The sequence below is a fragment of the Oryctolagus cuniculus genome, chromosome X, assembly GCF_051225735.1.
Source record: "Oryctolagus cuniculus isolate XC-2025 breed Fujian yellow rabbit chromosome X, ASM5122573v1, whole genome shotgun sequence".
Taxonomy (NCBI): domain Eukaryota; kingdom Metazoa; phylum Chordata; class Mammalia; order Lagomorpha; family Leporidae; genus Oryctolagus; species Oryctolagus cuniculus.
The window spans coordinates 60,774,818-60,795,159 of NC_142888.1; the positions used below are offsets into that span (position 1 = coordinate 60,774,818).

The 20,342-nt window shown below is 38.6% G+C and overlaps 1 pseudogene; it reads left to right on the forward strand.

The window, feature by feature from the left end:
• LOC100356327 (transcription factor BTF3 homolog 4 pseudogene) overlaps window positions 1–7,132 on the forward strand; it is a 30,365-nt pseudogene extending 23,233 nt beyond the window's left edge.
• The last annotated feature ends 13,210 nt before the right edge of the window (window positions 7,133–20,342 follow it).

Genomic DNA, 20,342 nt, shown 5'->3' on the forward strand with positions numbered 1-20,342 from the left:
CTAGGTGTGTAGGCAGGCTGTCTTTTTCCATTTGTTGATGTGTCTGTTTTTATGTCAGAAGCATGCTGTTTTGATTAATAAAGTTCTGTTGTATAATTTGAAATCAGAAATTGGGATGCCTCCAGATTTGCTCCCTTTTCAAGACAGCTTTGGTTATTCAGGGTCTTTTGTGGCTTCATATTATGATTAATTTTTCTGTATCTTTGAAAAATTCCATTGAAATTTTTATAGGAATTGCACTGAATCTGTTTATCACTTTAAGAACTATGAATATTTTTGACAAAACTGATTCCTGTAATCCATGGACAGGATATATTTCCATTTATTTTCATCCAATCATTTTTTTCACCAATGTTTTATAATTTCTCTTATGTATATGTATATGTATATGTATATGTATCCACGACATATCCTTTACCTGTGGTTAAATTTACTCATAAGAATTTTTGGATTGCTACTCTAAGTGGGATTGTTTTCTTCTTTATCAAGTAGCTCAGTTGTTATGCAGAAATGCAAATTTTTGTGTCTTTTCATATTCTGTAACTTTCCAAATTTATGAGTTCTAAATTCTTCTAATAATGTCATTAAAGTTTTCTCTATATAAGATATGTTATCAGCAAATAGAGACAATTTTATTTTGCCATTCATTTTTTTCACTTAGCTAATTGTTCTGGCTACAATTTCCAATACTATGTTGAAAAGATGTGTGAGAGTGGCCATCCTTGTATTTTTCCTGATTTCACAGGAAAATCATTCAAATTTTCACTGCTGGATATAAGCTATAAGATTTTCATATATGGCCTTCATTATGTTGAAATTCATTCCTTGTATACCCAATTTTTTTAAAAATTTTATTTATTTATTTATTTGACAGGTAGAGTTACAGATAGTGAGAGAGAGAGAGAGACAGAGAGAAAGGTCTTCCGTTTGTTGGTTCACTCCCCAAATGGCAGCAATAGCCAGAGCTATGCCCATCCGAAGCCAGGAGCCAGGTGCTTCTCCTGGTCTTCCATGCGGGTGCAGGGCCCAAGCACTTGGGCCATCCTCCACTGCACTCCCGGGCCACAGCAGAGAGCTGGACTGGAAGAGGAGCAACCGGGACTAGAACCCGGCACTCATATGGGATGCTGGCGCCGCAGGCAGAGGATTAACCTAGTGTGCCACCGCACTGGCCCCCCAATTTTTTTTTTAACATTCATTTATTTATTTGGAAGGCAGAGTTACATAGAGGGGGAGAGAGAGAGAGAGAGAGAGAGAGAGAGAGAGGTCTTCCATCTGCTGGTTCACTCCCCAGATGGCCGAAACATCTGAAGCTGCGCCGATCTGAAGCCAGGAGCCAGGAGCTTCTTCCCTGTCTCCCACATGGCTGCAGGGGCCCAAGTACTTGGGCCATCTTCTACTGCTTTCCCAGGCCATAGCAGAGAGCTGGATTGGAAGTGGAGCAGTGGGGACTCGAACTGGCATCCATATGGGATGCCAGCACTGCAGGCGCTGGCCCCATATACTTAATTTGAGGAGAGAATATTTTTTAAACATGAATAGATGTTTAATTTTGTCAAAAGCATTTTCTGTATCTATTGCAATTATAATATGGTCTTTGTCCTTCATTCTGTTACTGTATTATATCACATTTATAGATCTGCGTATGTTGAAGCACCACAGGGATCAATCCTATTTTGTGAAAGCCAATTTTCTTTTCATTTTTTTAAATTTGAGTTAATTTATTTATTTGAGAGGCAAAGTTATACAGAGAGGGAGAGACACAGAGAAACGTCTTTCATCCATTGGTTCACTCCCCAAATGGTCGCAAAGGCCCGAGCTGGGCAGATCCGAAGCCAGGAGCCAGGAGCTTCTTCCCGGTCCCCCACGCAGGTGCACTTGGGCCCTGAGCTTGGGCCATCTTCCACTGTTTCTCAGGCCACCAGCAGAGAGCTGGATGGGAAAGTGGAACAGCCAGGACAGGAACCTGCACCCTTATGGCACGCAGGCATGGCATAGCCTTAGCCGACTATGCCACAGCGCCAGCCCCTGATCAGTGATTCTTTTAAAATGTTGTTAAATGCAGTTATTTGGTGTTTTGTTTATAATTTTTGCTTCTACGTTCATCATGACTTTGGTCTGTAATTATGTTTTCTTGTAGTATCCTTTTCTGGCTTTGGTATTTAGGACATTGCTGGCCTCATAAATTCACTTTGGAAGTATTCACTCTATTTCAACTTTTTGGAAGAGTTTGAAAAGGATTAGTATTAATTCTTTAAATGGTTGATAGAATTCACCAGTTAAGCCATCTGGTCCTGGGCTTTTTCTTCGTTAGACTTTTGATTACTTTTTCAATACCCTTCTTCATTCTTGGTCTGTTCAGATTTTCTATGTCTTCATGGTTCAGTCATGTTAAGTCATATGTTTCCAGGAATTTACCTATTTCCTGTGGACTACCCAATATGATAGCATATAATTGGTTATAGTGTAGTCTCTTATGATCCTGGTTATTTCTTTGGGGTCAGTTTATAATGTTTCTAATTTCATTTATTTGAGTCCTCTCTCTTTTCTTAATCTAGACAAATGGATTTTAATTTTTATAGTTTCATGAAACCAAATATTTTATGAAACCAAATCTTAATTTTCATTGATTTTTTCTTATGTATCCAGTTCTATTTCATTTATTTCTGTTATTATTGCTATTTCCTTCCTTATGCTAACTTTAGCTTATTTTTCTGCTTTTTCAGGTTCCTTGAGGTGTAACGTTATTTATTTGAGATCTTTCTTTCTCTTAAAATAGGTGTTTCTTGTAATGAACTTCCATTTTAGAAATGTTTTTGGTATATATAATTAAGTTTCAATATATTCTATTTTGCTTTCATTTTGTCTCAATATGGTTTTTGATTTCTCTTGATTATTTAATTTTTTTGATCCATTCGTTGTTCATGAATCTGCTGCTTAATTTCTATACATTTGTAAAATTTTGAAGATATCTCCCATACCACTGTGACCAGAAAAAAATACTTGAGGTTCAGGTGTTTAGTTAGCAGTGAAGATTCTGGGGAAGATGCCAACATGTTGAAATACTTAAGTTATACACAAAATTCCATCTCCTGACTCCAGTTCCCTGCTGATGCAAATGCTGGGAGGTAGCAGAGATGGCTCAAGTACTGGGCTCCTGCCGCCCATGTGAGATACGTAGATTGGGTTCCAAGCTTCTGGCTTTGACTCCATTTGGGGGCTCCCTCTGTCTCTCTGCTTCTCAATTGCAGCTGTTTTAAAAATTAAAAGACACTGCTGTTTAAAAAATACACGATATAATTTCAATCCTCTTAAACTTAAGATCTGTTCTGTGATCTCCTATTTGATCTATTCTGGGAAATGTTCCTGTGTGCTTGATAAGAATATGTGTTCTGTCCCTGTTGGATGGAATGCTCTGTATGTGTTTGGTCTATTAGTTCTGTTTTCTCTAACGTGATTCAATCTACTATGTCCTTATTGATTTTCTGGTTGATTGATCTATTCCTGTTGAACTGAGGTACTGAATTCTCCTACTATTTTGTATTGCAGTCTGTCTATTCCTTTCTATCATTTAGTATTTATTTTATGTATTTAGGTGTTTCTTGCATATATATTTATATATTTTTAGATGTTGAATGCATACATATTTATAGTTACCTACCCTTTTGATGAAATGATCACTTTATCATCATAATATGACCATATTTGTTTCTTTTTACAGTTTTTGACTTACATATGTAAGTATGGCTGCTTCTGTTCTCTATTTTAATTTTTATGAATTATATTTTCCACTCCTTTACTTTCAAATACTGGTATCCTTTCAAGGGAAGTGAGTCTTTCTTAGGTAGCATAGTTGGGTTTTATTTTTAATTTATCCATTCAGTCACTTTATATCTTTTTAAAAATATTTATCTTATTTGAGAGGCAGAAAAACACATATACACACAGAGAGAGACAGAGGTAGATAGACAGACATAGAAGGGAGATTCTATCCATTGCTTTAATTTCTTTTTTTAAAAGATTTATTTATTTATTTGAAAGTCAGAGTTACACAGAGAGAAGAGGCAGAGAGAGAGAGAGAGAGAGAGAGAGGAGGTCTTCCATCCGATGGTTCACTCCCTAATTGGCCGCAACGGCCGGAGCTGCACCGATCCGAAACCAGGAGCCAGGAGCTTCTTCTGGGTCTCCTGCGTGGGTGCAGGGGCCCAAGGACTTGGACCATCTTCTACTGCTTTCTCAGGCCATAGCAGAGAGCTGGATCGGAAAATGGAGCAGCCAGGTCTCGAACTGGCACCCTGAAGCTGGTGCTTCAGGCTAGGGTAATAAGCTGCTGCACCACAGCGCTGGCCCCTCATTGCTTTAATTTCAAATGCCCACAATGACCACTGCTGGGTTGAGTCCAAGCCATGGGCCAGGAACTCAATCCAGGTCTCCTATGTGGGTGGCAGAAACCCAATTACTTGAGCCATCACTGTTGCCTTCCTGGCATTAACATTAGCAGGAAACTGGAGTCAGGAGCCCAAGCAGAGAATCAAATCCAGATACTCTGCTGTGGAACATAAGCATCTCAATTGCCAGGCTAAATGCCCACCCCTTTATCTCTTTTGATTGGACAATTAAATACATTCACATTCTAAATAACTATTAATAGATGAGGACGTAGTTGTGGCATTTTGTAATTTGTTTTTTTGATCATTTTCTAGATGCTTTGTTTCCTTTTCCCTCTCTCGGTGTTTTCTTTTGTGGTTTGATGACTTTCCATGGTATGTTGCTGTGATTCCTCTCTTTTTATATTTTATTCAACTGTTACATGTTGTTGTCTTGCAGTTACCATAAGGCTTATGTAAAACATTTTATAAAAGGCTATTTTGGCCGGTGCCACGGCTCACTAGGCTAATCCTCTGCCTGCGGCACCAGAACCCCCGGTTGGGGCGCCAGATTCTGTCCCGGTTGCTCCTCTTCCAGTCCAGCTCTCTGCTGTGGCCCGGGAGTGCAGTGGAGGATGGCCCAAGTGCTTGGGCCCTGCACCCCATGGGAGACCAGGAGGAAGCACCTGGCTCCTGGCTTTGGATCGGCTCAGCGCACCGGCCGTAGCAGCCATTTGGGGGCTGAACCAACGGAAGGAAGACCTTTCTCTCTGTCTCTCTCTCTCTCTGTCTAACTCTGCCTGTCAAAAAAATCCTCTACATCCAAAAATAAAAAATAAAAAAATAAATAAAATGAACAGCTACTATGAGTGTTAGGAAAAATAAAAAATAAATTAAAATTGATAAGTTTTGTTTTCAGAAGACTCTTCCATTCTGTAGCCTCTGCTTTTTTGATGCTTCCTTGTAGGTAACATGACCGCTGACTATCTAGTGACTTTTGGTTTCCTCCACCATGAGACTTACTGAGGTATCCTCTTCAAGAGGTACCTAATATTCTAGAATTTTTCTTGTTCTTTCCCTCTCTTTTTCCCAAGGTGATACTAGCTGTGAGGTGATACACATATGTAATGTATTACCTATATGTATCTATATCTGTATATACATATATATATTTCAATATATCAGTGCCTTTCAAGTTTGTGAGAAAATGGAATTGAAAGATAAGTTTAGGGGCTGGCATTGTGTTACAGTGTATTAACTTGTTATCTGCAATGCCGGCGTCCCATATGAACTCTGGTTCAAGTCCCAACTGACCCAGCTCTTGACAAATGGGAAAACAGTGGAAGATGGCTCAAATGCTTGTGCCCCTGCCACCCATGTGGGAGACCCAGATGGAGTTCCAGACTCCTGGTTTCAGCCTGGTCTAGCCCAGGCCATTGCAGTCTTTGTGGAGTGAACCAGTGGACACAAGATCTCTCTCTCTCTTCTTCTTCTCTCTCTCTCTCCCCTGACTTTCAAATGAATGAATCCTTCTTTTAAAAGATAAGTTTATTTTGGTACCAAAAAGACCTTGAAATCTATGCATTGTTTTTTCAGAATATGCATTTCCATGAACATTTTGAATATCTGACATGCATATTTGTTTTTTGTCCCAGTTCTTGACACAGAGCTCCTGAAGGTCTTGGGATTTCCTGAATCATAGATATATCTTTTGAAATTAATTAAAACAAACAAACAGAAAAAAACCATCTTTCTACGCTAAGTTTACACCATTAGGTGGTTTCAGGCTGGAGACTGGTTGCCAGAGAAACCAACCACATGACTTGAGGGCTGGAACTTTCAGGCCCGTTCACTGACCTTAGGTAGAAAAAAGGGCTAGAGATTGAACTCAATCACCAAACATACATCATGACAATGTAATAAAATTGTGATTGGGGCTGGCGCTGTGGCACAGCAGGTTAAAGCCCTGGCCTGCAGCACCGGCATGTCATGTGGGCACTGGTTTGAGTCCTGACTGCTCCTCTTCTGATCCAGCTCTCTGCTAATGCACCTGGCAAAGCAGTGAAGATGGCTCAAGTGCTTGGGCCCCTGCACCCACGTGGGAGATCTGGAAGAAGCAGTCACAGAATGAAGAAAGTAGTACATAGAACAGCTACAGCTGATGACAAAAAGCTTCAGAGATCTCTCAAAACAACTGGCTGTGACTCATACAGCTGGTATTGAAGGGGGTCTTGCCTGAAATTTAGAAGCCCATTTCTTCCCCCTCCCTTCTGGTGCTGTCAGTGGTGATCACCATCTCTGAGGAAGAAAAGCCCACTTCCCACTGACCATGGAGAACACTTAGTATCTTGCTTGATTGTGACAAGGGCAGTTTTTGCTTGGATCATGCAATGCTTCTAAAGTAGCCAAGAATTAACTCTCCCAACTTTTTATACAATCAGCATGTTACCACCAAGGTGAACAAGATTAAAGATGATGGGACAGTTATTCATTTCAATAATCCCAAAGGCCAAGATTCCCTCTCAGCTAACACCACTGCAATTACTGGTCATCCAGAAGCCACTTCAATCACAGAAATGCCTCCTGGAATAGTATGTCAGCTTGGTGCTGACAGCTTAAAAAGCCTTAAGAAGTTAGCTGAACAGTTCCCCGGGCAAGTATTGGACAGCAAAGCACCAAAACCAGAAGACATTGATGAGGAAGATGATGATGTTCCAGATTTTGTTGAAAATCTTGATGAAGCATCAAAGAATGAAGTTAACTAATTTCTTGTTTGGTTTTTGCAAGCTAGCATGGACTAGATTTAATAAATCAGGTGTGTGGTTCCGAAGTTTTATAGACACAGAGAACATCACCTTGTTACTAGTTCGGTATATAAATACTTTATATATTAATAATGCTGTTTGTTCAGCATTGTTCAGTCGTTTGATTTTACATTTTGCACTTCCTTCCATGATCTATTCTTTTGCTCAAACTATGAAGTACTGGTGCAGTTTGAGGGTGTTTTGGGTTTTGATTCTTGTTTTTCTTTTTCACTTTTTGTTGTTGTTGTTGGGGTATTTTGGGTATACGTACGTGTATGTATGCATGTGGGTATGTTTGTATACAGTGAAGAGCAAATTGGAAAGCAGTTCACTTTATCTACCTTCGTCCTCTAGTAGAAAAAAAAACAAATCTTTACATAACATAAAAAGAAAAAGGACAGCACTTAGTTGAGTTCTAGAAGTCATTGTAGGGGATTCTCAAACCTGAGAGGAGTTTCAGAAATACTCAAATATATATCCAGTAGGTCAGAAATATGGGTGGCACCTGGGACTTGTCACTAGTGTCTTAAGTAAGGGCAATCTTGTGGGATCAAACTCTTATTACTTGTAGAATCTGACACTAACTCCACTTAGTAACAGAATTGAATTGAACTGTTGAATACCAATTTGGTGGTAGACAGAGAATCAATTGTTTGGACACCAAATGCTAGCTAATGTGAAACAAGTAAAACAACTGGCCGACTAATCAACTAATGTGATAGTGTTTAATTTCCAGACTACAATTCAAGTTTGCAAAACACCCGATGGCAGACTCTTAGTTAATTTAGAGTAAATCAGGCATTTCAAAATTTTTACATAAATTTATAATCTTTTTCTGAGAGTTACATCTGCCATATTTTATCAAATTTAAAACACCAAATACTGTTTAGATATGCCATTTCTGTAGCTGTAGATAAAGAAAAAAGTGCTGAAAAATAAACTAATGCAATGCTATCTTATGACTCTGAAAATAATAATCATTTTAGAAAGACTTTTAGACTCAATTAGCTTTTTGTCATATATCATTCTTACACATATTCAGAAAAGCAAGATACAAGCAAAATAAGTTAGTTATAGCAATTCTAGAACTGTTTTCTATTTTACAGCACCACTCTTCTTATTCACACTCCACCTCAGAGTCATCACAATATATATTGATTTTTGTATGATGCTCTTCTTGCCAGCAACAGTATTGTTAATGCAGCATTTCTTAGAGGAATTTATAAAATAACTTTAGGTATTAATGCTGGGCTCCTATGCCAGATTTGAAATTATGTAAAGTTAGACCACATTGATTCTTTCTTTAGGGAGCTTGCAAAGTACATCCAATACACCACTTCTACTGCATCCCTGAAATCATGTGTTTCCTAGAGGTAAAACTAAGCAGTCCGCTATGGTCTTCAGTCCTTGTCATTAACGTTGTACGTGATGGTTTTGATGGTATGCACAAGCTCAGATGATGACTACTACAATTGTCACTTGGAAAATATCAATTGTAAAATGTGTTTGATGTAAGCTATATGTATATTTTGGACGTGGAAATATGTGAAAAAAATTTAATGTTAGAATCCATGAAAATTCTGAGATGTCAAATAATATATTAAGATATCTGTGGTGACAATGAGTGGAATACAGGGAGTAAATGTATATAGTCACAAATTTTTCAAGGCAAAGAGAACTAGGAACTCAAACTTTCTTTATATCTCTGTAAAATATTTGAGTATATCTGCAACCATTTTCTCTTCCTTCCTCCTGGTTGAAATGATTCCACTACCCGCCCCCCCTGAAGGAAACATGAAATGTTTTAGATCTTCATTTTGTAGACTCAAGAAAAATACCAGGATTTTTCCTCCAACTACATCATCCTAAACAAAACCCCAAAGACATTTCTACTCAGCTTATTTTGTAATATTTTTTAAAGAATTTATTTATCTATTTGAAAAGCAGAGATACAGAGAGATAGAGATAGAGAGAGACAGAAAGAGAGAGAGAGAGAGAGAGATAATCTTGCATACTCTGGTTCACTTCCCAAATGACCACAATAGCTGGGGCTGGATCAGGCTGAAGCCAGAAGCCAGGAGCTTCAATCAGGTCTGCCACGTAAGTGCAGAGGCCCAAGCACTTGGGCCATCTTCTGTTGCTTTCCCAGGCACATTAGCAGGGAGCTGGATCAGAAGTGGAGTAGCTGAGACACAATATGGGATGCCAACACTGCAGCTAGAGGCTTAGCTTTCTACGCCACAATGCTGGCCCTACTTATTTCATACTCTGCTGTGCACCATGAGATTGTACAAGGCTTGAGAACTCTCACAGGCTTTACCCAAAAATAAGACAGATTTCCTACACTTTGGAATTATACCTATTGGTAGTTTCTAATGCTCCTCTGTGAAGTACTTGCCAGGAGAGAGGGAGGGTATTGCAAAGATACTTACTAATAATACAGTGAATTCTTTCCATATATATTTCTTGTCTACCCCCAATCTAGAAAAATTTTATCTTTTCTGAACAACAAAATTCACTTGAATCATCATAATTTGTTCAAAATCTGTTGTTTAAGCCAAAAATTCCATACCAATTATTCCAGGGCCTACCCTTTTACGCAAACTCACAGATTCTGATATTCTGAAATATTCGTCTCAAACTATTAGTCATGACTCTGTTCCTCTATATTCCTAATGTAAAGCCATACATTGATGCAAATGACTTAGAGTTCACCTATGCCATTACTCACAAAGATTTATCCAGAAAGAAAACATCTTTGTTGCATCATCATATTATCCTACCTTGTTAATCATATCTAATATTAGTTTGAACCACGTGAAATTTCTGTTTTTGTAGGGCAAAGGGGAAAGATCAGCATGTGGTTCAATTTAATATTATAATTTTACCATTAGTACCATGATTACCCTGCTTTTGACATAGCTTTCCTGGAAAGTCTGTCTTGTTACACTGGTAGTGGGTATTTAAGATCCAGAATATAGCAAATACCTAGGAACACTGGTAGTGGGTATTTAAGACCCAGAATATAGCAAATACATAGGGAACACGTTAGTCCACCTTTTTTCATCTTTCTGTGTCTATTTGTGCTTATGGATTAGAAAACATGAATGTCATTCCTGAAAACTCTCTCTCTGTTGGAGCTAGCCTCCACTTCTGCTTCAATCAGAGCACCACTCTTTTATCTATTCAACATTAAATATTCAAGCAAGGTTTTATTTGAAGGAAAAATTTTATATCTAAAAATATTTTTTTTAAAGAGGAAATGAAACCAATATGAAGAAAGATCAAATAAGCTCAGAGTGATTCAGTTACTTGCTTCAGGTAATAAGGTCATTTAGTCCACAGAAAAACTGCTAAAAATCAGTTCTCTTGATTGTTAGTTAAGATCTAATTCCAACATACAAGAGTAAGAAATAGGTCCTGTCCTACAGGGGAACTAATGACTAATTGGTGAAATTCAATGTATACAGGCAAAAATATGCACATTATGGAATCAAAACTGAAATTCACTAGTTTATTTAAATTCTACCACTTGTGCTATTTCCAATAACAAACCCATGTTGATTTTATTTGGCAGCTATTTCTAAAGTAATACCAAACCACCAAAATACAGTGGCTTGCAACAGCAAATATGATTTTCAGAATCATACTTCTGTTGTTTGATCCTGCTAAGTGCAATTGGGTGGCTCTTCTTCAGACTTGAAATCCCTGTTTAAGGCTGTGGGACAGATGGGATTGGATACAGGTTTTGGATTGAATTCAGGTCTGCAAGATATGTATTCTATTTTTGTTGTATCAACAACTATCCCAGACATGTTCTAGACACGACAAAGAAAACAACGTAAAAAACCCTACGAAATGGTATGAGTATATTTAAGGATTTTTTCCTGTAACCTCCACACTAATATCTTTTTTAAACTTTTATTTAATAAATATAAATTTCAAAAGTACAACTTTTGGATTATAGCGGTTTTCCCCTCATAACCACTCTCCCACCCGCAAACAATCCCATCTCCTACTCCCTCTCCCATCCCATTGTTCATTAAGATTCATTTTTAATTATCTTTATATACAGAAGATCAACTTAGCATATATTAAGTAAAGATTTCAATAGTCTGCATCCACACAAACACATAAAGTATAAAGTACTGTTTGAAGACAGTTTTACCGTTAATTCTCATAGTACAACACATTAAGGACAGAGATCCTACATGAGGAGTAAGTGCACAGTGACTCCTGTTGTTGATTTGACAATTGACACTCTTATTTATGATGCCAGTAATCACCTGAGGCTCTTGTCATGAGCTGCCAAGGCCATGGAAGCCTCTTGAGTTCACAAACTCCAACCTTATTTAGACAAGGCCTTAGTCAAAGTGGAAGTTCTCTCCTCCCTTCAGAGAAAGGCACCTCCTTCTTTGATGGCCCGTTCTTTCCACTGGAATCTCACTCACAGAGATCTTTCATTTAGATCATTTTTTTTTTGCAACCACACTAATATTTTATTGGCAGTGCAAGTCATTTAGCTAAACCCAACACTAATGAGCTAAGAAAGTATTCTCCACCCACAAGGGGAAAACACTGTAACGCTACATGTCCAATGCTATAAATGTATACTTCCATTACAGAGAAAGGAAGACACAGGATTAATAAGCCAGTTTACCACAGACCTCTTTCAATTCTTTAAATACACCAAAATCTTTTGTTGCTTTAGTTAGATGAACATATGAGGGTACTTCCAAAAGGTTGTGGAGGGGCTGGCGCCGTGGTGCACTAGGTTAATCCTCCACCTTAGGCGCCGGCATCACATATGGGCACCAGGTTCTAGTTCTGGTTGCTCCTCTTCCAGTCCAACTCTCTGCTGTGGCCCAGGAAGGCAGTGGAGGATGGCCCAAGTGCTTGGGCCCTGCACCCACATGGGAGACCAGGAGAAGCACCTGGCTCCTGTCTTTGGATCGGCATAGCACTGGCTGTAGTGGCCATTTGGGAGGGTGAACCAATGGAAGGAAGACCTTTCTCTCTGTCTCTCTCTCTCTCACTGTCTGTAACTCTGTAAAATAAATAAATAAAAAATCTTTAAAAAAAAGATTGTGGAAAAATAAAATTAAAAAATAAGGGGTGGGGCCGGCGCTGTGGTGTAGTGGGTAAAGTCCCCGCCTGCAGTGCCAGCATTCCATATGGGCACTGGTTCAAATTCTGCCTGCTCCACTTCCAATCCAACTCTCTGCTGTGGCCTGGGAAAGCAGTAGAAGATGGCCCAAGTCCTTGGGCCTCTGTACCCACGTGGGAGACCCAGAAGAAGCTCCTGGCTCCTGGCTTTGTGTGGGCGCAGCTCCAGCCTTTGTGGCCAACTGGGGAGTTAAACCAGCAGATGGAAGACCTCTCTCTCTCTGTTTCTCTGCCTCTCCTTCTCTCTCTGTATAACTCTGACTTTCAAATAACTAAATAAATAAATAAATCTTTTAAAATAATGGGTTTTTTTTGGTGGTAAAAATTTAAACTACATGTTGCTTTTTAATCATATGTATTCCATGAACTTTTGAAGATACACATATATTGTGTAATATTCTCACTCATCTTTTTAAAAAGTGCTAAGTATGTAAGATCATACTGCAGGCCAGCGCTGCGGCTCACTAGGCTAATCCTCTGCCTTGCGGCACCGGCACACTGGGTTCTAGTCCCGGTCGGGGAGCCGGATTCTGTCCTGGTTGCCCCTCTTCCAGGCCAGCTCTCTGCTGTGGCCAGGGAGTGCAGTGGAGGATGGCCCACGTGCTTGGGCCCTGCACCCCATGGGAGACCAGGAGAAGCACCTGGCTCCTGCCATCGGATCAGCGTGGTGCGCCAGCCGCAGCGCGCCGGGCGTGGTGGCCATTGGAGGGTGAACCAATGGCAAAGGAAGACCTTTCTCTCTCTCTCTCTCTCTCACTGTCCACTCTGCCTGTCAAAAAAAAAAATCATACTGCAGCAAATACATGTAGAAATAAGAATAAACCACAATCTGTCTGATTCCAAAGTTGGTGACCATAACTGCCACGATGCAGTATATCTTTTTGTAAACAAATCATGAACTGATGAAGATAGAAATTTATCTAATAATTTGCACTGTATCTGGCTAAGAGAACTAACTCAGCAAATACTTGTTGAAAGCTTCAGATTCCATCGAATAACAATCATTTGAATATGAATCACCAAAAGGGACTAGCATCTGAATTATAATCTCTACATATCATCAGAATCTAATCAGCAAACATATTACACCCATAATTTTAACCCGAGAGACTATAGTAAAAAGAATTGTTAGCAGCAATTAAAAAACTGTAAAAGTAAAAGGGAGGTTGTAAGGTTTCTCAGAGGCGGTAACTTTAGGGAGCAGCTATCACCTCTCGGGCTCAGGGAATGAAGAGTTTGAAACTCCTAAAATCTAACAACTGGGAGGAATGCCCCCATGAACTTGGGATCCGGTGGCTAGGGGTGTGCCAATCCTCGGTTGGTGCTGTAGTCTCTGGAAGAGCTCAGTAAGATTGGTTGTAAACATGAGAAAGCAGCGAATTGAAACCAACTGATGTCACTACAATCAATGCCACTGCAGAGTAGGAAACATTGTCCTTAAATCAGGAAACAAAACAGCGCCACCCTTCTTTCTCTCCTAGTCTTTCAGAGATTCCCACAGCTCCTACTGGCAGTATGGAAACATAGTTTGTAGAATCTGAGCAGCAGCACCAGGCTACAAAGTATACAAAGGTGAGTCTGAAACTAAGAGACAATTTAGTTATCCTTCTGTATGACAAAAAATAAAACATATCGGGGGCACTTGGCCTAGCAGTTAAGATGCCCGTGTCCCATATCAGAGTTGCCTAGATTAGAGTCCTGGCTCCAACTCTGATTCCAGCTTTCTGCTCATGCAGATGCTGGGAATCAGTGTTGATGGTGTTAGTGGTTAGGTTCCTTGCCACCCGTGTTGGGTTCCTGAATTAGGTTCCCAGCTCCCAGCTTGGTCCCACTCCAGCCCAGTCTTGCCTGTTGTAGGCATTTGGGGAGTGAACTGACAGATAGGAGCTTTCAATATGTGTCTTATCTTTTTGTATGTCTGTCTCTCTTCCTCCCTAATAAATAAACATCTGTAATATGTAATATTTATTTCAATTGCAATTTAGAATGTAACAGATATTTATTTATTTGTTTATTTATTTTTATTTATTTTTGGCAGACAGAGTTAGTGAGTGAGAGACAGAGAGAAAGGTCTTCCTTCCATTGGTTCACCCCCCAAGTGGCCGCTGTAGCAGGCAAGCTGTGCTGATCCGAAGCCAGGTGCTTCCTCCTGGTATCCCATGCAGGTGCAGGGCCCAAGCACTTGGGCCATCCTCCACTGCCTTCCCGGGCCACAGCAGAGATCTGGACTGGAAGAGGAGCAACCGGGACAGAATCCGGCACCCCAACCAGGACTAGAACCCGGAGTGCCAGGGCCACAGGTGGAGGATTAGCCTAGTGAGCCTCGGCACCGGCCAGATATTTATTTTTAACAGTATGCAGAACAAGGAAAATAAATGCAGAGTATTATTTTGTTTCAGGAAGGGTTAGTTCCTAAGGATGAAAGAGTCATTCCTTATTAAGTTAAAATGTAACCTTTAGTGCAGCACATTTTTGTCCTTTCTCAAATTTTTCTTTTTCTTTCTTAAGTACTATGTAGATTAGCAACACCCGCTGGTGGAGTTATTATCAGTCCACAGTGAGCAGAGGGGATTAAGACGCCCTTGAATTTGAGGGTACCATAAATTCTAAGGGTTGCAATATGCAATACTGCACTGCAGTTATAATAAACAGAAGCTTATAATAAACAGGAAATACTCCTTTTTCAAATAAAAATGCTATCTTTGAGTCTTTGAAATGACTTTGGATAAATCTTTTATAAGGAAATTTTTCCCTGCCCAATGATATGGACAGTAAAATCATTCTTCTTAATTGAATGGAATTAAAGTGTTCTCTTTGTTGTAAATAAAACTTTATAAACCAACAGCAACAAATATGAACCCCTCCTCTTCCCTTGGTCCTAGTCACTGGTATGACAAACATTTTCAAAGGCTAATTATGGGACAGGTATGTTTCATCATCATTTTAAAGCTATTCTCTGATTATTTCAGACTACATTCTAGTAACCATAAAACAGATGCAATCAGTGAATTCAATAAAACATCAACAGAATCTCTATAAGAGGCAGTAAATAGCTAAATTATATTTAACAGCTGTACCATTCAAGAAATTTAGCTATCTAAAACTGTCATATTTTTGTGAAAGAGAAGACAGAACTGTGACTATGCTGTAATTTCTTGACAAGATTTAGAGATAATTGTAATAGTCTATTCTGTCATTTTGTAAAAGATATTGCACTCTTCAAGTAAGTTCAGAATTCAAATGGTGTTTGAAAATTTAGAAGAGATGGCCAAATGTCATACCATGTGTTGTGTGTGTGTGTATGTGTGTATACACATTTTTCCCCCTCTAAAGGCAGTAAGTACGTACAGTTTTCTAGAAGAAAAGAGATAATGAAAATAGCTGAAAGTAAGTTGGTAAGTTTTTGTGTAACAACTCTTCTGAGAAATGTAAATGAACTTTCATGCCCTGAAGGCTGAAATGTTACACAGACCCAAACTTACTGAAGAATCTAAAGAATTCAGTCTGAGTTTGCTTCCCTGTTTGGATGTAGTCTTTTTATTCACATCAATCATTTATAATCAGTGAGGACAGTGGTTCCTAATTAAGCTTAGTTGTATTTCCACCAATCTCCTTTAGTTTTGTTAAAGCTAGTCACCAAAAGTACCCATAATAATCATGGCACACATATTTCAGATTAATACAAGTTGAATAAGAAATAAACATTAAAGTAGTCTTAATTTGTTTTTTTTTTGTGCTGAACTCTTTTCCCTTAATAATTGACCAACTTAAATTAAAAAAAAAAATTGACCAACTTCTCTCTGAGTAATACCACTTATTCTTCATCCCTTTGACATGATGACCAAATACCTTTGAATCCTGAAGTCACATTTGTAAGAATTAAATAAAAATTTGTGGTAATAATTATAATGCCTTTGCAGCAATTTTCAAATTTAAATAGCATACATATGATCTGGAGATCTTTACAAAATGCAGATTCTGATTCAGGAATTTGGGCATGAACTCCGGATTTTGTATATGTAGCAAGCTCCTGTGTTATGTTAGTGCAGCTGAATGGAGAACCGTACTCTGCGATTTCTTTCTTTCTTTCTTTCTTTCTTTCTTTCTTTCTTTCTTTCTTTCTTTCTTTCTTTCTTAAGATTATTTATTTGAAAGTCAGAGTTACAGGGAGAGAGAGAGGGAGGGAGAGAGAGATAGCAAGAAAGAGATAGAGAGAGAGAGAGAGAGAGAGATCGATCTTCTGTCTGCTGGTTCACTCTCCACATGTCCACAATGGCCAGTGTTGGGCCAGGCCGAAACTAGGAGCCAGGAGATTCCTCCAGGTCTCCCATGTGGGTACAGAGGCCCATGTACTTGGGCCATCTTCCACTGCTTTTCCCAGGCCATTAGCAGGGATCTGGATCAGAAGTGGAGTGGTTGGGACAGGAACCGGCACCCACATGGGATGTTGGCTTTGCAAGTGGTGGCTTTATCCACTGCGCCACATCGCTGGCCCCACCATTTTCAAGTCTTTTCTGGGTGCCAGAATTTACTCCTGTGCTTGTTTGTACTCAGTACCATTGATTTCATAAACATATTGGTGCACACCTAATTGTAGCAACTAAATTGTTTCCTATTTCTGCATAATAAATCTTCTCTGGAAAGAGAAATATATATAAAGAAGAAATATATGTAAAGAAAGAAAGAAAATATATATACAAAGATAAGGGCCACAGTAAGAACACTGAAGAAAATTTTAAATTTTTCTGGCTCTTGACTTCACCTATGCTCACAGGATATGGATCACCTGTGATTTGCTCCACAAATATTTTTGGAGTCTGAGAACTCCATATGCGTATGAGAATGACTATTTCCATGGGATTTTGGGCTTAATCAGCTCATTCTTTATTTTTATTTATTTATTTTTTGACAGGCAGAGTGGACAGTGAAAGAGAGACAGAGAGAAAGGTCTTCCTTTTGCCGTTGATTCACCCTCCAATGGCCGCCGCGGTCTGCGTGCTGCGGCCGGTGCACTGCGCTGATTTGAAGGCAGGAGCCAGGTGCTTCTCCTGGTCTCCCATGCGGGTGCAGGGCCCAAGCACTTGGGCCATCCTCCACTGCACTCCCTGGCCACAGCAGAGAGCTGGCCTGGAAGAGGGGCAACCGGGACAGAATCCGGCGTCCCGACCGGGACTAGAACCCCGTGTGCCGGTGCCGCAAGGCAGATGAGTAGCCTAGTGAGCCGCGGCGCCGGCAATCAGCTCATTCTTAACAAGCACCTATCTGCTGGTCATGATCACTTCCTGCTGCATGGGAAGCCATGGAGCTTTTGATCTGGAAATGCTGCAGCATCCCAGGTGTGATAGGGAAGAATATCTCTTTTTCTCTTTTTGCGTGAAATTATTGGACTGATGCTAAGCACTTCTGCTTCTGTCCCAGTATTTCATAGACCAATTATTGGTTGATGATTATCACTTTAGGCTTAGTGCCTCCTTACTCTCAACGAGACTCATTCTTAAGTTTAAAGAACTGGGAATAGTGATTAAGCCATGTGACAAATAATACCATATCTTTCTGTTGTCCTCCTGAGTGATTATAAGGCCTTGCTACTTGATAGTCATATGTGGTTGTTCTGTCATCGAAATATATATCCTTGGCACCTCTACTGAAATGGACTTCTACAGCACTCTAGCTGACATTTTGCTAACAGACACACTGCTATACCAGTGATCTCAGGCCATTAATAATCTGGCATCCCAAGTTAGAATTAAAATCACTACACATTTAATCTTTGAATTTTTTCCCTTTTAAATAATAGCAATGCTGCCTCCTTCAAAATGTTTGTGGTTAACTAAGTTTTATCTTATTCTTCATTCCTTCAGCAGGCACACCAACCAACTCATCCTGAATTCACTTTCATTATAGCTAAATTAATTTTCAAATATGGATCATTTCCATTCTATGTCATTTCTTCTTTAACAAGCTTTAAAATGGTTGAAAACAGAGATTCCCCAGTTACACTTGCATACACACAAAATTGTTATTTCCTGGAAAGGTTTGAAAATGGTCATCAACTCACCAGTAGTGAAAAGATGAGAGAGAAGCAGATGGTGAAATTGCATTGGGCTGGAACTTTTTTTTTTTAAATGGAATTCTAAAATTCCAAAGTCTAAGCATACACATAACTATAACAAGCTGTTATATTATAAAAGTAATTTGATGTTTTGGCTTGGCTTAAGGTGACATCTATAACAAAACTATATACAAGGTGCTCTTTACTAAATGGTCAAGAAGAAAAATGATGAACATGTGGGTTGTAGAAACTTACTATCTTTAACTTGTGTAATAGTTCAATTCTCTGTAGTAATCAACTTGATATTTCAAAATTAAAAGTGCCATTCCATTTAATGTTGCTTGGGGATAAATTTTCCTTTTACCACAAAACTTTCTTTCAAAGGAAAGGAAATACTTATTCAGGACATTGATATTGAACCCTCTTTCCCACCTGATGACCCCACAGAGATTATGTTCTTAGACTCACGCTTCATTTTTATTATTTTGTAAAAATACCCCTAGTTTGTGTTAATGGAAAGTGGTTACTTTATTTCCTGACTTCAAAAACAATAAGTTGTTCTTTAATTCAGAATCATAGCATTATTTGAATCTATAGATGCAAAAATGATAGAGGAAAACTTTTTTGCTTAAACCCATGTGAGATGTGATTTTGTGGAACATACTTAGTGTCCTATATTAGGGCATACTTCTTTTTTTTTATCATGCATTAGTTCATTCAGTACTGCTATAACAGAAAGTACCTAACACTAGACCATTTAAAATGAATAGAAGTTTATGTCTTACAGTTCTGGAGGTCAAAAGGTCCAAGATAGCATCTGGTGAGAATTTTCTCTGCCTCATAACATAGCAGAAGGGCAAGGTGAGGGTGAGACAGAAAGAAATGGAGAGAACAAAGTTACTCTTTTATAATGAATCTACTCCCATGATAATGGTATTAATCAATTCATGAAGGTGGAGCCCTCATGGCCCAATCACCTCTCTTATCTCTTACTATTGTAATAATGACAGATTAAACATGCATTTTGAAGGGACAAACTTTCAAACCATAATATACTGTCCTTGATCCCCTAAAACTCATGTCCTTCTCACACACCAATTAGATTACTTCTATCTGAGTAGCCCCAAATGTCTTAACTCATTTCAGCACTAGCTCAAAATTCTGTAAAGTCTCATCTGAACATCAAGAGACTCAAGACATGATTCATCCTGAAACAAACTGCTCCCCAGTCATGAACTTGTGAAATCAAACAAGTTAACAGCTTCTAAAACACAATGATGGAATAGGTATAGGATAGACAATTTATTAAAACCTAAAATATATTTCCCTGTTTTTAAATTTTAAGACATTTCTGACATCATTTATATGGGTAAGAAGATTTTGAAAAATACATATCTTTGTATCAAATATTCTCTTAAACTTCAAACTGCATAGTCATAAGTGTCTGTATACAATATCAATTTTGATCAATTGAAAATCATTGTGCCTTTATACATCTTTGGATAAAGTGGTATTCTAGATACACAGTAGTAATGATAAACTGATTTGGCTAAGAAAATATAAAGACATTTTATTCAAATGTGGTTTAGGAAATAGTTAATTTTGATATAATATGAATTCAAAATTATAATTTTCTTCTTAGTTTAAAATTGTTACTCCTATGTTACACTTTCATATTCAACATAACGAAGTGGAAATTCCAGTAGATCCTTGAGATTTCTGTGTGGTAAATTTTGAGGTCTTTATGACTGACCCAATTTATAAACATTATTATAGCATATAAGTTCTCCTGTACAATAAAACCAAGTTGTTACTGAAGTATTGAGTAATCTTTTAGGATAGTTTTCATTAAATAATCATATTTAGGATAGTTTTCATTAAATTTTTCTTTAAACTTTTTCATTAAGTTCTCCATTCTAGATATATTCTCTCCATGACACTAACTTCAACTTT